Source organism: Eretmochelys imbricata, chromosome 3 (genome assembly GCF_965152235.1).
Source record: "Eretmochelys imbricata isolate rEreImb1 chromosome 3, rEreImb1.hap1, whole genome shotgun sequence".
Taxonomy (NCBI): Eukaryota; Metazoa; Chordata; order Testudines; family Cheloniidae; genus Eretmochelys; species Eretmochelys imbricata.
The window spans coordinates 39,104,732-39,119,556 of NC_135574.1; positions in this window are offsets into that span (position 1 = coordinate 39,104,732).

Below are 14,825 nucleotides of genomic sequence, written 5' to 3' on the forward strand. Positions count from 1 at the left end.
ATCAGGCACTTGAATAGACACCCCCCCAGCTGCACCTGTCCCAGGTGAGCAGCTCTCGGGGTCCTTCCTTCACCTTGCACGCATGTACGCACTCAGTGATGAGAGGTCGAGTTTGGGCTTGGCCGCGCCCTCTCTCTTCTCCTGTAAAGCCGCAGCCAGGAGCCTTTGGAGGGTGTTACAGGGAGTGAGTATTGACACTGCTGTGTTCTCAGACCCGGGGAAGGGGATAACCCCATTCTGGGGAAGGATAGTGGTTCCTTGGGTCCTGCCTTCCCTACTTTTGCTGGTTAGATGGAGAATGAGGGCAAGACTACCCTAGGGTTGCCAGGCATCCGGTTTTTGACTGGGCTGTTAAAAGTCTGGTTGGAGGTGCAGCGGGGGCCTGGGGCTAAGGCAGGCTCCCTACCTGCCGTAGTTCTGTGCTACTGCCAGAAGAGGCCACCAGGCCCCTAGGCACTGGGGTGGCCAGGGACTGGGAGGGTATGTTCTGCAGCTCCCATTAGCCGGGAACTGTGACCAATGGGAGCTGCGGGGGACAACGCCTGTGGACGGGGCAGGGTCGCCTGGCTGCACCTCCACATAGGAGCTAGAGGGGGGGACATGCTGCTACTTCTGGGAGCTGCTTAAGGTAAGTGCTGCCCGGATCCTGCACCCCTGACCCCCCTGTGACATCCCCCTCCTTCCCTCTGAACCTCTTGATCCCAGCCTGCAGCACCCTCCTGCACCCCAAACCCCTCATGCCCACTCCAGAGCCCACACCCCAGCTGCAGCCCTCACACTCCCCTGTGCCCCAACCCTCTGCTGAATCCTTGATCCCCCCTCCCACCCTCCGAACCCTTCAGTCCCAGCCCTGAACGCCCTCCTCTACCCAAACCCCTCACCCCCATCCCAGAGCCCTCACCCCCCATGCCCGAACCCCCTCCTGCACCCCAAATCCTTCATCCCTGGCCCCACATCAGAGTTTGCACGTCCAGCCAGAGCCCTTACCCAACTCTCTGCCCAAGCCCAGCGTCCCCTACCACACCCTGAACCCCCCATTTCACCCTGAACCCCACCCTGTAACCTGCACTCCTTGCCCAGAGCCTGTACCTCCTCCTACACCCCAACCCCCTGCCTTGGTCCAGAGTCCCCCTCTCATACTCCGAACACTTTGACTCCAACCCCCCAGCCCGGAGCCCCCTCCTGTACCCCAAACTCTTCATCCCTGGCCCCACCCCAGAGTCCGCACTCACAGTCGGAGCCCTGACCCCTTCCTGTACCCCAGCCCCCTGAGCCTGCTCAGTGAAAATGAGCAAGTGAGTGAGAGCAAGGGACCGGGGGGTTGGGGCTGATGGTGCCTCGGAGGAGAGGCAGGGCAAGGGTGTTTGGTTTTGTGCGAGTAGCAAGTTGGCAACCCTATCAGACGCCAGTCTAATGTAAGTAACGCAGTGTTTGCACTAACACTGCGTTGACCTAATTACATTGACCTAAGCGCTACACCTCTCATGGAGATGGAGTTGTTAAGTTGATGTAGTTGGTGACTTACATCAGCAGGAGCAACATTGTAACGTAGATGCTTACAGAGTTAGGTCGATGTAAGACAGCTTACATTGCTCTAGTGTCACTTTTGGTACACCACATCAACGAGAAGCGCAAGGGGAATCGACGGGAGAGCATTTCCCATTGACACACCCCAGTGAAGACACTGCAGTAAGTAGATTAGGTATGTCGCCTTCACCTACATTATTCTCGGAACTGAAGTTGTGTAACTTCAATCGATTTTTTCCCCCTTCTCCCTCCGAAGTGTAAACCAGCCCTAAGTTAGCTGCTACTCTACTAATAACTGTGTGGCCCCAGTACATCTTGGCATGAGTGTGCCATAAAAACTCAGCTCTGGGACCTGCTGGAATGTAGATCTAGCTAGTTTTTGGTCCCCACCTTGCAAATTAGACATCTTAAATACAAAACAAATTTATCGGCTAGTGCTTCAGCAAAAACATACAAACTAAAAAGATGTTATTGCAGCTCAGTACAACAGTGAGTACTACAAAAGCCTCAGTCTGGTACTGGGATTCTAGGGGATCCTAGTGGTTTTCAAGCTTTCAGTTTTCATTGGAATGCAGAACATAGCAGATACTACTGCACTTTAAAAATCTGGCCCCAAAATACTGATCTGACATTTCAGTCCTTCCAAATTTTGGCCCCAAATTAGATATCCATATTATTGAAATGGAGAGTAAGCGTTGCTTCTACTATTTAACCAAAAAACATCTGGGCCTCAACACTTCCTGATTTAAAAAACCCTGCAAAAACTCTAATTTGGCAACCGTATTATGCTGGTCCAGATAATTTTGATTGGCACCTCTTTGTCCAAATGTTGTTGCCTAAATTTAGTCATTTAGTCAAAGTTGATTTTAAAAAAAGATTTCTTAAATGCATTTTTCGTTATAAAAATAAACCTATTTAAAATGTGAAAACATGGCAACCTATATTAAGGACTAAATTTACTATAATCTATTAAGGTCATTTAAACTACATTTTAAAAAAGTATGCTTGCTGCTAAAGTGTTAAAGAAAGGTTACTGAACTGTTGGAAATCATTGGCTGAGCACCTGGAACCAGGTTTTGGTGAACAGCTATGCCAGTTTTTGACAGCAGTAGTCTCTTCTGCAGGTGCAGAGACAATATTTTCTTCTTTTCAGTTTATTCAGCTAGTGCATTTCAGTGATTAATTCAGTTAAAGTTGAAAAATGGACTGGGAGTTGAAAAAGAAGAAAAGCTTGTTTTCCTATTCCAATCTGTGAATAAAAATGAGGTGTGAGGATGAGATCTGCTAGATTTCAAATCTTGAAGGACATGCTGACCAGAAACAACCTTCATTGCACCATGGGCTTTTGTTTGAGCTTGTGACTTGTTTACATGTTAGACTCCTTGGTCCGTGCTGGAGGTCAGACTAGATGATCACGAGGGTCCCTACTGACCTTAAAGTCTATGAGAAACAACCCATTCAATTAACCACAGATAGTACTTTATTTGTTTAAATCATTAATTAGTTTGATAAATTTAGGGTTTCCCCCCATTTATCATGCATATTTAAGGTAGTTTAATTAACAAAGAAAAAAACCATTTTACAATGCTGGTTTTGTGTATTTTTAATAGAATTTCAAATGCAGCTTGACACAAATGATAGGTAAAAATGAAATCATCAAGTAAATAAAAAACGTGTCATTCACCATTTTCTAACATAATAAATGTTAAGATATATAATTGCTTAAATAAGGGTGTATAGCTCTAGTGTATCCTCCTTGGTATAATTTGGAACTTCTTTTTGCAAACAATGAGAATCAACTTTCTTTAGAATAATAAATAGAAAGTATAAATGCAAAAGTATAAAATTGATTATTTAAATTAAGGCTTCCTGTCTGGTGATTTAAATTATGATTAAAATCAGTGATATAAATCAATCCATCCTGAATTTGGCATGCATTCTCCTATTCCATCAGAATAATGCAGATGTTCTCTAAATAGCAGCTGAATTTGTGATGTTGGGATCAAAAGTTAACTAGGTTTAGATGCCATGTCTAAGTTTTGAGGTGCTTTTATGCTATTATGTGGTGTCTGGAATCCTTTGGTGCAATAGGAACAGCTAGACTTATTCTCTATTTAAGTGGTGGAATTTCAGGGATGAAGGCCTAGATCAGTGGGAGGCAACCTGAGGCCCATCGGGGTAATCTGCTGGCAGGCCACCAGACAGTTTGTTTACATTTGCATGGCCGCCTGCAGCTCCCAGTGGCCGTGGTTCGCTGTTCCCGGCGAATAGGAGCTGTGGGAAGCAGTGTGGGCTGCAGGGACATGCTGGCCGCCACTTCCTGCAGCTCCCATTGGCCGGGAACAGCGAAATGCAGCCACTAGGAGCTGCGAGCGGCCATGCAAATGTAAACAAACTGTCTGGCAGCCTGCCAGTGGATTACCCTGACAGTCCACAGGTTGCCCACCACTGGCCTAGAACCTGTAGTTTTTAGCTTTTACCAAGATTCTGCAATTGTCAAATGGTGATGATTAATATTGGGTGCTTAAAGAGGGCACTGGGGCACCTATGGGCCCGTTCCTGTGCCTCTGTGTAATTGGGGGGCCCATGATCATCTATTTTTTTTAAAATAGATGATTATGAAGATGGATGAAAGTTTATTTTCAACACACACAGTTTTGCGCACACTGTCATCACAGTATGCATATGTGTAACACCGACAGACCCCAGTCATCAGTGGGCAGGATCGAACCTGGGATCTCTGAAACTAAATACATGAGTCTCTACTGCATGAGCTAAAAGCCACATGCCTTTTAGCTAAGGCTGTAGCAGACTCATTAATCTCTAAGTGGTCCCAGTGCCACTAGAGGGGACAGAACACCATGCCCAGGAGGTGTGTGGGTTACATATGCACAATGGTTTCTCTGTGGTAAAAACTATGTTGCTTTTGTGCAACAGATATCACTGTATGAAACTACTCTGTTTATTCAGTGACGTGCTTCTGAGTTCCTCTTAATTGTAACATTTCTTTAAACTATGCTCTGTGGAGCCTCTCCTGGTTCCCCGCAGACTAAAACACTTGGAGAACCTGGTAGTGGGGAAACTGGGAGATGTGTGTGAGAATCTCTCTGACAAAGTTGTTTGCAAAATATCATCATTGGATAGCCACTGAATATGAGTGGTGGGTCACGATTATTTCAACCATTTATTATATGATTCTTTTCTCTGTGATTATAGGTCGGGGTAAGATAAGGTCCATGTCTAAAGAGTAACAATATAATTCATACCTCTGTAATACTCTGTGGCAAAATTCTCTGTTCTGCACCTTGTGTAATTGTTTATGCTAGTGGCAAGTAGATATAAAATACTACCAGATCAGAATGGTAGTGTTTTACACCCACTTTGAATCGATCATATGACTTCCTGGCTACACCGGAGAGAGAAAGCAGTACAGAGTCCAATTTGATCTGAGAAATAGGTTGGGTAAGCCATTTATGTTACAGCTACTTTTACAAAACAATCTCATTTATGTAAAAACATATTATCTTGCATTTTTGTTTATCCATTTTGTGAGTAGGGTTAGGGAAAGGGAAAATAACAGAAATCCTGGCTCTTGAGTTTAATAAAGTCTGAACAAATATAATTTAGATTAGATTACTCTGGTCCTTTGTTTAAAATGCTCCTTATTCCTCACCGTTCTAGTTAAAGCAAGGGTGGGCAATTTTTTTGACCTGAAGACCCATCTAGGTATGGAAATTGCTTGGTGGGCCATGAATGCTCACAAATTGGGGGTTGGAGGGCAGGAGGACCCTGGCTGGGAGTTCAGGCTCTGGGGTGGGGCTGGGAATGGGTTGGCGGTGCAGGAGGGTGCTCCGGGTTGGGACCGAGGGGTTCAGAGGGCAGGAGGGGGATCAGGGCTGGGGCAGGAGGATTGGGGCACGGGACGGGGTTAAGGGGGGCAGGCTCTGGGCAATGCTTACCTCAAGCAGCTCCCAGGAACAGTGGCATGTCCCACCTCCAGCTCCTACATGGAGGTGCGGCCAGGCAGCTCTGCACGCTGCCCTGTCTGCAGGTGCTGCCCCTGCAGCTCCCATTGGCTGTGTTCCCGGCCAGTGGGAGCTGCGGGGGCAGCACTTGGGGTGAGGGCACCGTGCGGAGCCCCCTGGCTGCCCCTACGCATAGGAGCTGGAGGGGGGACTTGCTGCTGCTTCCGGGAGCCATGCAGAGTGAGTGCCGGAGGGGGGCAAGCTCCAGACCTCGCTTCCTGGCGGGAACTCGAGGGCTGGATTAAAATGTCTGGAGGGCCGGATGTGGCCCCTGGGCCGTAGTTTGCCCACTTCTGAGTTAAAAATATTTTGAAAGTAATTAATTTCAGAAATTAATGCAGTAACTTGTGAACTTTGACTCTGACACGCAGACATAGTTGACGACTGATGTCAGAAGGTGGATGTAGGGGTAAAATAGTGGTGATTTTGTTAGTGCAATTTATTAAATCTTTATTATTTGTTATTGCTAGGGTAGTGTCTGCTGGTAATGGCTGGAGTCTGTGTATTTTATGAGATTATTATTAACCATGTTTATTATGATAATACCTAAGGGGCAATCCAGAATGGGGCCTATTGTGCTAGGCACCATACAAACACAAGAGTAGTAGACAGTCCATGTCCCAGAGAGACTACAATCTAAATAGACAAGACAGACAGGGGAAAGAGGTATAAGACACAAGTAGACTGAACAATGTGAAATTGTCAAATGTTACGTTTCCTATTTTTTAGGGTGTGTTTACTTAGGAGGGGATCAGCTAAATAGAAAGAAAAAGGAAGGGGGTGAGGGGAACAGAGCAGGAGAGAAGGTAGAAGGGGCAGGTGCAGAGTGAGGCTGAGGTGAAGAGACTCAAGGGAGAGGGAGGGTTGGAGGAAAGAAGCAATCATCACAGGGCACTGAAAGTTAGAGAAGTTTCTACAGGTGTGATTGGAATATCCAAAGGTGAAAAAGGTCCCTGCTTTGGTTGCTTCTGCTCCTATCAGCTGGAGTCTTTGGCTGGCTGCTTTCTGCCCCCCCCCCCCCCGTCACCCCCCACCACCACCACTACTTCTCCTTTAGGGAGAACTGCAGAGGAGGCACCCCTGGGGTCCTAGTGCCCCAGAGTATGGGAGTAAAGTTGTCTGCCCCGAACAATTCTAGGGGAAGGGATGGTCCTGGATGGGCTCTATTTTAACCTCTTCCCCCTCATGCAAAAGTCCCTACTTTGGCTGCTTCTGTTTCTATCTGCTGGTATCTCTGACTGGCTCTTCTCTGCAGTTTTTTCCTTAAGTCCACATGAGTTTGTTAAGGATACTCAAGCCTATATAGGTCAGGGATTGGCAACCTTTGGCACATAGCCCGTCAGGGAAAGCTGCTGGCGGGCCACATGCCAAAGGTTGTTGATCCCTGATATAAGTTCTTATACTGCATTCATCACTGTAGTATTTGAGCACCTTCCATTAGTTACGTTGCTCAATGCATTACACATCTGTAACGTGTTGGGGGTTATTTCATCCTCTTCTTGGGGAAGTATGCTTGCAGTGAAGTGTCTTGTTTTGGTAGGGGTTTAGGTTTTTAAAATATAGATGTTGCTATATATTTTCTAGAGAGTGCAAGATCAAATAAATGTGTCATACATTTGTTTTGGAAGATGGTGATGGCCCTTATTTCTTGGGGGAGTTCATTCCACAGTCTCAGACTGACTCTGGAAAAATTCTGTCTCCTTTACGCTTGTTGTAGAGAGTTCCACTCTGCCAGAGGGGCGTAGTTGTTGATCAGTCTTCTACCTGGACATTTAGGTGGTCTCTTAAATATTTTGGGCCCAAGGTATATAGCATGTTGAATATAAGGACCACTTGATTAGATAGTCTGTGGGAAGCCAGTGTATAGAACAGAGGGCAGGTTTGATGTGCTCACAGTAGCCTTCGTTGCAGAGGAGATGCGCTGCAGCATTCCATACTAGTTGGAGTTTTCTAAGTGCAGAAGGCTTCATTCCCAAGTATATTGCATTACTATTGTTCAACAGGAAAGTGACAAAGGTGTGAATAGCTGAGGCCAGGTTATCCATCAGAATGGATGGGGCAGTCTATGCACCCAGAGACAATAGAAAGGATTACTCAGAGATGCTGCTATGTGAAAGCGTAGTTTACCAGTGAGGAATCCAGGAGTACTTCTAGACTACAGACTGAATTGACCAATTGTGAAAGTACTTTCAACCAAAGGGAGACTGAATCATGGCTGCAAACTCTTCACAATACTTTTCTCTGTTCAACAGCATCACCTCTGTCTTGCTCAGATTCAGCATCAGCTGGCTGCTTTTCATCCATGAGCTGATCTCATCCAAGCCATTCTGGTGGTGGTGGTATAGGTAGTGGTGAAGAATAGGTAGAGCTGTGTGTCATCTGCACATTTCTGGCACTTGAGTTCATGTCATCTGACCAGTTTTCTTAGAGATTGTATGTAGATGTTGAATTGGACCACAGAGAAAATTGATTCTTGTGGAACTCCATAGAAGAGAGGTGTCTAGTGGTGGAGGTGCAATTTCCCATCACTACTCATTGGGTGCATCTTGGAATGGGTGCTCTTTTATTTAGTCTAGTGCAAATTTGAATATATACTAAGGAAACTAGGTGTCTGATTATAATGAACTGGGATGGGCGAGGGCTTGTGGTTTCCTGTCTTATAATTTAAGTCTAATGTATGACACATGACAGCAAACAGGAGAGTTTAAGAGGGAAAGAAGGAGATCCCCCTGCTGAACAAGATTCAGGTACTGATCTTGAGGTGAGTGAGCTTGTTTGGCTATTTGGTTTCTTCTTTCCGGTTACGTAAAGTCACAGTGTCAGATGGGATAGTGTCTGGGGACTGTTTGAGCCTCTGTTCCCTTGATCATCTTTGGTCAGCCTTGTGATCACCCTCCTCCTGTGTGATTAATGAGGGAGTAGGGCTGACCTGGGAGAGAAGAGTTTAAAAGCCAGAGTATAAATGACCAAGGGCAGCTAGCAATTAGGACAGCAGAGGAGTTTGAGAGAGAATTTGTAAGAGGGAGACATAATATCGCCCCCCTCTATTCGACATTGGTGAGGCCTCATCTGGAGTACTGTGTCCAGTTTTGGGCCCCACACTACAAGAAGGATGTGGATAAATTGGAAAGAGTCCAGCGAAGGGCAACAAAAATGATTAGGGGTCTGGAACACATGACTTATGAGGAGAGGCTGAGGGAACTGGGATTGTTTAGTCTGCAGAAGAGAAGAATGAGGGGGGGATTTGATAGCTGCTTTCAACTACCTGAGAGGTGGTTCCAGAGAGGATGGTTCTAGACTATTCTCAGTGGTAGAAGAGGACAGGACAAGGAGTAATGGTCTCAAGTTGCAGTGGGGAAGGTTTAGGTTGGATATTAGGAAAAACTTTTTCACTAGGAGGGTGGTGAAACACTGGAATGCGTTACCTAGGGAGGTGGTAGAATCTCCTTCCTTAGAAGTTTTTAAGGTCAGGCTTGACAAAGCCCTGGCTGGGATGATTTAATTGGGGATTGGTCCTGCTTTGAGCAGGGGGTTGGACTAGATGACCTCCTGAGGTCCCTTCCAACCCTGATATTCTATGATATAATAGCTATGATTAGGAAAGACCACATGACCAGTGCCAATGCTACTCCTGTCTCCTCTGCCTACACCTATATCCAGACATGGAACCTGACCCTGGATGCCTTTACCAAGATCCTGTTGTGAATTTGCAGAGACTGTGGCCTGCCTTTCCCCTTCATTGAAAGCCAGGTTGGGGAGACCATCCAGTGTGAAGAGTGTCTGCTGGTAGAATCTCTCAGGAAGCAGGTGGGAGTGCTACAGAAGGAGGTGGCTAGGCTGAGGAGCATCCATGCACATGAGTTCATCAAGAGTGTTCATATAGAGATTGCCAAGGCTGAAGAAGCTATCCACCTAGAGAGGACTGCTGTCACAGCACAAAGGGAGGAACATACGGCTGTGTCACAGACTACACTGACTGCTAGTTATTTCTGGATGCAGGCTCCATCCCGGTCCCAACCCACCAACTATAGTGATGAAAAACCATTGTGCTGTCCTGGCAACCAGGGACAGGGCTCAAATTCAGCTGGAGCTGTTTGGAGTGGAGCCCAGTAAATTTTTCAAACATTGACTCCAGCCTGATGCTGTTGCAGTTTTCAGCTGGGAACCTGTAGCCCTCAGCGGTTCCAGTTTTGGGGATCTGCAGGGTCCTGCAGCTGAAGTCTAGAGTCCTGGCACGCCCTGTGGGGCTGAAGCCCCGAGCCCCAGCGTGCCCCTTGGAGAATGCGGGGGAAAAGGAGGTGTTCTGGGGTCCGGGAAATACTCTGTGAATTTAAGCCCTGGCTGGGGATGATAACTTCATAACTCAAAAATTGTTGTAGTCCACAACGGGGAATTCTTTATTAGACCTTGTCCTAGGAGAAGAGGGACTGACCACGGAACTAAAAATTAGTGGTATCTTAGATACAAATGATTATGACTTGATGTCATGCGTAAGCAGAATAAGGTGAAAATGCCATTTGTCCATTACTAAATGGAAATGGTAAAATTTTTGCTAAAAATGAAGAAAAGGCAGAACTGTTCAATACATAAATCTGTTCTCTATTTGGGGAAAAACAGATGATGCTTCATATGGTGGTAATGATACTCTTTCCGTTCCACTAGTATCTGTGGAGGATATTAAATAGAAGCTGCTAAAGTCAGACATTTGTAAATCAGCAGATTCAGTTAACTTACATCCAGGAGTTTTAAAAGAGCTGGCTGAGGAGCTTGCTGGACTGTTAATGCTGATTTTCAATAAATCTCAGAACACTGGGGAAGTTCGAGAAGATTGGCAGAAAGCTAATGATGTCTTTGCGTAGTACATCAGTTCGATGATGATGTTTTCATGCTTTCTCTTTTTGTGGATTCTAGAGTGACTCTAAAGTCCAAAGCTTGACACGCATGCTTGTGAGCAGATCGGACAGAGAAAGTCATTGGTGAGCGTCTTGGTAGCTATAGCAGTGGTATGACGCTTTTCCCTTGCAGCGAACAGTAGATTATTTCTGTCTTCTTCAAAGGCTTGGAAAGCTTTGAGTATTGTGTGTCACCATGCTGATCTATTTGACACAGCCTTCTCGAGATCATTGGGTATTATTGCACCGAGGTGTATGCTGTTCTTGATGCTGTCCTTGTAGCACTTTCTGGAGCAGCCTTGATTCTGGTGTCCTTATGCCAATTCTCCACAGGAAATTTTTCTGGGTCGTCAATGTTCAGGCATCCTAATGATGTGTTGTCCAACCCAGCATAGTTGGGCTTTTATCAGCATGGCCTCGATGCTTGTGGCAATAGATTTTTGGAGAGTCTCCAGGTTGATAATTTTGTCTTGCCAGCGGATCCCCATAATGGAGTGCAGAGGCCACATATGAAAGGCCTCTAGTTGTTTGATATGCCATTTGTATGGTGTCCAGGTCTCACAGCCGTAGAGCAGAGATGTAAGCACAAAACCACTATAAAGTTTTATTTTTGTTGAGAGGGTTATGTTGTGGGGTTTCAGGACTTTGTTACATAGCTTTCCTAGTGACTGAGAAGCTTCCTGTATCCTGTTCGTGATCTTTTTGTCAAGAGATCCATCATTGGAGATGTTACTGCCGAGATAGGTAAAATTGTCAACTTGCTTTAGTTGATTTCCATTAATGGATATGCTCCGTGATATGGCATGGAGTGGTGAACATGATTGATGTGTTTTCTCCAGGCTGATTATGAGGCCAGACAATTTGGATGCTTTGGCAAAGCCATCTATGATGCACTGGAGATCTTCCTCTGTGTGCTGGGAGGGCACAATCCTCCACAAAGAGTGCTTCTGTTAGTAGTAGTTTGTTTTCTTTAAGCCTTATAATATTGAAGAATGAGCCGGCATGTCCGTATCTGATGTATATGCCTCTTTTGAGCCCATCTGTAGCATGGTTGAGAATTTGGGTGAAGAAGAGGTTGAACAATTCAGGGGCAAGGACACAGCCTTATTTGACTCCATTTGAAATGGGAAAGGAGTCAGTGAGATCGCCATTAAAAAGTACCTGACCTTGCATCCCCAATGGAATAAACGAATGATATTTACCAGTTTTGGTGGGCAACCAAGTTTGCTGAGGATCATCCATAAGCCTTCTCTATTGACTGTATCAAATTATTTTGTCAGATCAGAGAAGATGCTGAACAGAGCCATATTATGTTCGAAACATTTTTCTTGCATTTGCCTGATACTGAAAATCATGTCTGTGGTGCTACGATCAGGTTTGAATCCTCACTGAGCCTCATGAAGATTGGCTTCTGAGACAGATGAAATCAGTTGGCTCAGAAGGATATGAGCAAAAATTTTTTTTTTTCCCAGCAACAGATAGGAGAGAGATCCCACAGTAATTTTCACAGACCGTTTTGCTGCCTAATGTGTGCTAATTTTTATAAAAGGTAAATGGGATGATCTGAGTAATTATAAGCCTGTTAGCCTGTTATCTATCCTGGGCAAGATAATGGAGTGACTGTTGTGGGACTCAATAAACAAAGAATTAAAGGAAAGTTACTAATGCAAATCAACAAGGGTTTATGGAATAGATCCTGTCAAGTTAACTTGACATCTTTGTTTTTGTGGGGTTTTTTTAATGAGATTACAAGATTGGGTGATAAAGGCAATAGTGTTGGTATAGTATACTTAGACTTTTATAAGGCATTTGACTTGGTACTGCACCACATTTTGATTTAGAAAACTAGAACAATATAAGATTATCATGGCACACATTATATGGATTAAAAACTGGCTAACTGATCTCAAAATGTAACTGTAACAGGGAATCATCATCAAGCAGGTGTGTTTCCAGTGGGGTCCGGAAGGGATCGGTTCTTGGCCCTACTCTCTAACATTTTTATCAATGACCTGGAATAAAATATAAAAATATCACTGGTAAAATTTGCAGATGACGCAAAGAATGGGGAAGTGGTAAATAATGAAGAGGACAGGTCACTGATTCGGAGCAATCTGGATCCCTTGGTAAGCTGGGCACAAGGAAACTGTGTGTTTAATACAGCTAAAAGAATACATCTAGAAACAAAGAATGTAGACCATACTTACAGGATGGGGGACTCTGCATTGACTCTGAAAAAAGAATTGGGGTTGTGGTGGATAATCAGTTGAACATGAGCTCCCAGCCTGATGCTGTGGCCAAAAGGCTAAGGTGGTCTTGGGATGCGTAAACAGGGGAATCTCAAGTAGAAGTATTTGGCACTGGTGCAACTGTTGCTGGAGTGCTGTGTCCAGTTGTGTTGTCCGCAGTTCAAGAAGGATGTTGACAAGTGAGTTCAGACAAGACCCATGAGAATGATTGAATGATTAGAAAATATGCCTTATAGAGATACACTGAAAGAGCTTAGTCTATTTAGCTTAACAAAGAGAAGGCTGAGGAGTGACTTGATTACAGTCTAGAAGTGTCTAGATGGGGAACAAATATTTAATAATGGGTTCTTCCATCTAGCAGAGAAAGTGTTATAACATGATCCAGTGGCTAGAAGTTGAAGCTAGACACATTCATACTAGAAACAGGGCATACATTTTAATGAGTAAACTGTTGGAACAGTTTACCAAGGATCATAGTGGATTCTTCATCACCGACTATTTTAAATCAAGATTGACTCTCTTTTTCTGAAAGATATGCTTTAGGAATTATTTTGAGAAAGTTCTGTGGCATGTATTGTAATGGAGGTCAGACTGGATCAAAATGGTCCCCAGGCCTTGGAATCTATGAATTCCTGTAGTATAGACAGTCTTTCTTCTAAACTTTTAGCAGCAAACAATGCATTACTTGAATGTTTTTTTAATTTAATTTTTAATCATTTAATAGATTATAGTAAGCTTAGATCTTAATATAGATTGTCATAAATTTAACATCAATTTTAAATAGTTTAACGTCCTTAATTTATATTAAAAAAATTCAATTTCAACAAACATATTTTGCTTTTAAAAGAGTTTTTTCCTAGCCTGATTTCAGTTGTGGTTCTGTTCTGAAAATTTCACTTTTAAAAATGGCATGGTCATGCTTGGTGTATGTGTTGTAATGATTTTCGTATGAAACATGCTTCGTTTACAAATAAATGTTTTTTGTAACTGCCAGAGCTGCAAAGTCAACATGGGATCTTAGAGGGAAGTTGGGCTTTATCCTTCTTTAGCCTCATCACCAGTAACAGGGCTCTGCAGGCCAAATGAGGCCTTTAGTTGCACCTGCTCAACTCCATTGCCTTCAGCGGGGCTGCACAGATGCTTCTGCATTCTTCTTAGCACAAACTGCCTGACTCACTAGTTCCTCAGGAACTTAAACACTGTTTTCCTCATGTATTCCAGTTAATTAAAAGTGAGGAAGCATCACATAGCTGACTAGATTATACCTGAAACTTCTTCTCTGTGTGCTGTAAACATAGATTATTTTTCTTTTTCTAAAAAAACCAAGTGCCCCGAACAGCTGCGGCTGTATCATTTTACTCTGTTCTGTTATCAGCCCTCATTTAAAGAAATTATCTTTCTAGCAGAATGAGAGGAAATTCAGTCTGTTTATTTAGGGGCTTGTTTCAAGCTGTTCTGAATACAGAAGCCACTAGGAGCTGAGATCTCCAAATGGTTTTCATAATACTTTTTTCCTCTGGACTATAATTGTCAAGAGTCCCTCAGATTTGCCTGAAAGTTTTCTCAAGGCTAATAGTATGTGGGACAGAACATATATATGAAAACTAGTTACTAAGTGATGCATTATCTGGATGAGCTAATTTTCTGCCTTAAGTGAGCAAAGTAATGTAATATAAAAATCTGTATGAAAAGGATGCTAGATTATAAAAGGGTTTAATCTTCTTAAAGAAATACAAGTTTTGCGTCTAAAGTATACTTTTTAAAGAGCAACTACGTAATTAGTGGCAAAAACTATAGAATTATGTAGCTGCTCACGTGAAAAGGAGAAACTAGGGAAAATACAAGAGGCCAACAAAACAATGTAAAATTGGAAGATAAAATACGAGACTGAGGAAACTGAATTTGTATACCGTAGTCTGGAAAACAGAAGTCTTGTGAGGGAAGGGATATTATAAGAAACTAGAAAAGAACTATGAGGTAATAGTATAAAAGAAAACAATACTCACAGATGGAGAAGTTGGTATGGGCAAGAAGCAATATACCCTAATTAAAAAAAAAATGTAAACACTGTGAAAAAGTTCTTAATAGGCAATGAAATAAACTACCAAGGAGAAGGTACTCTGCAATCACCA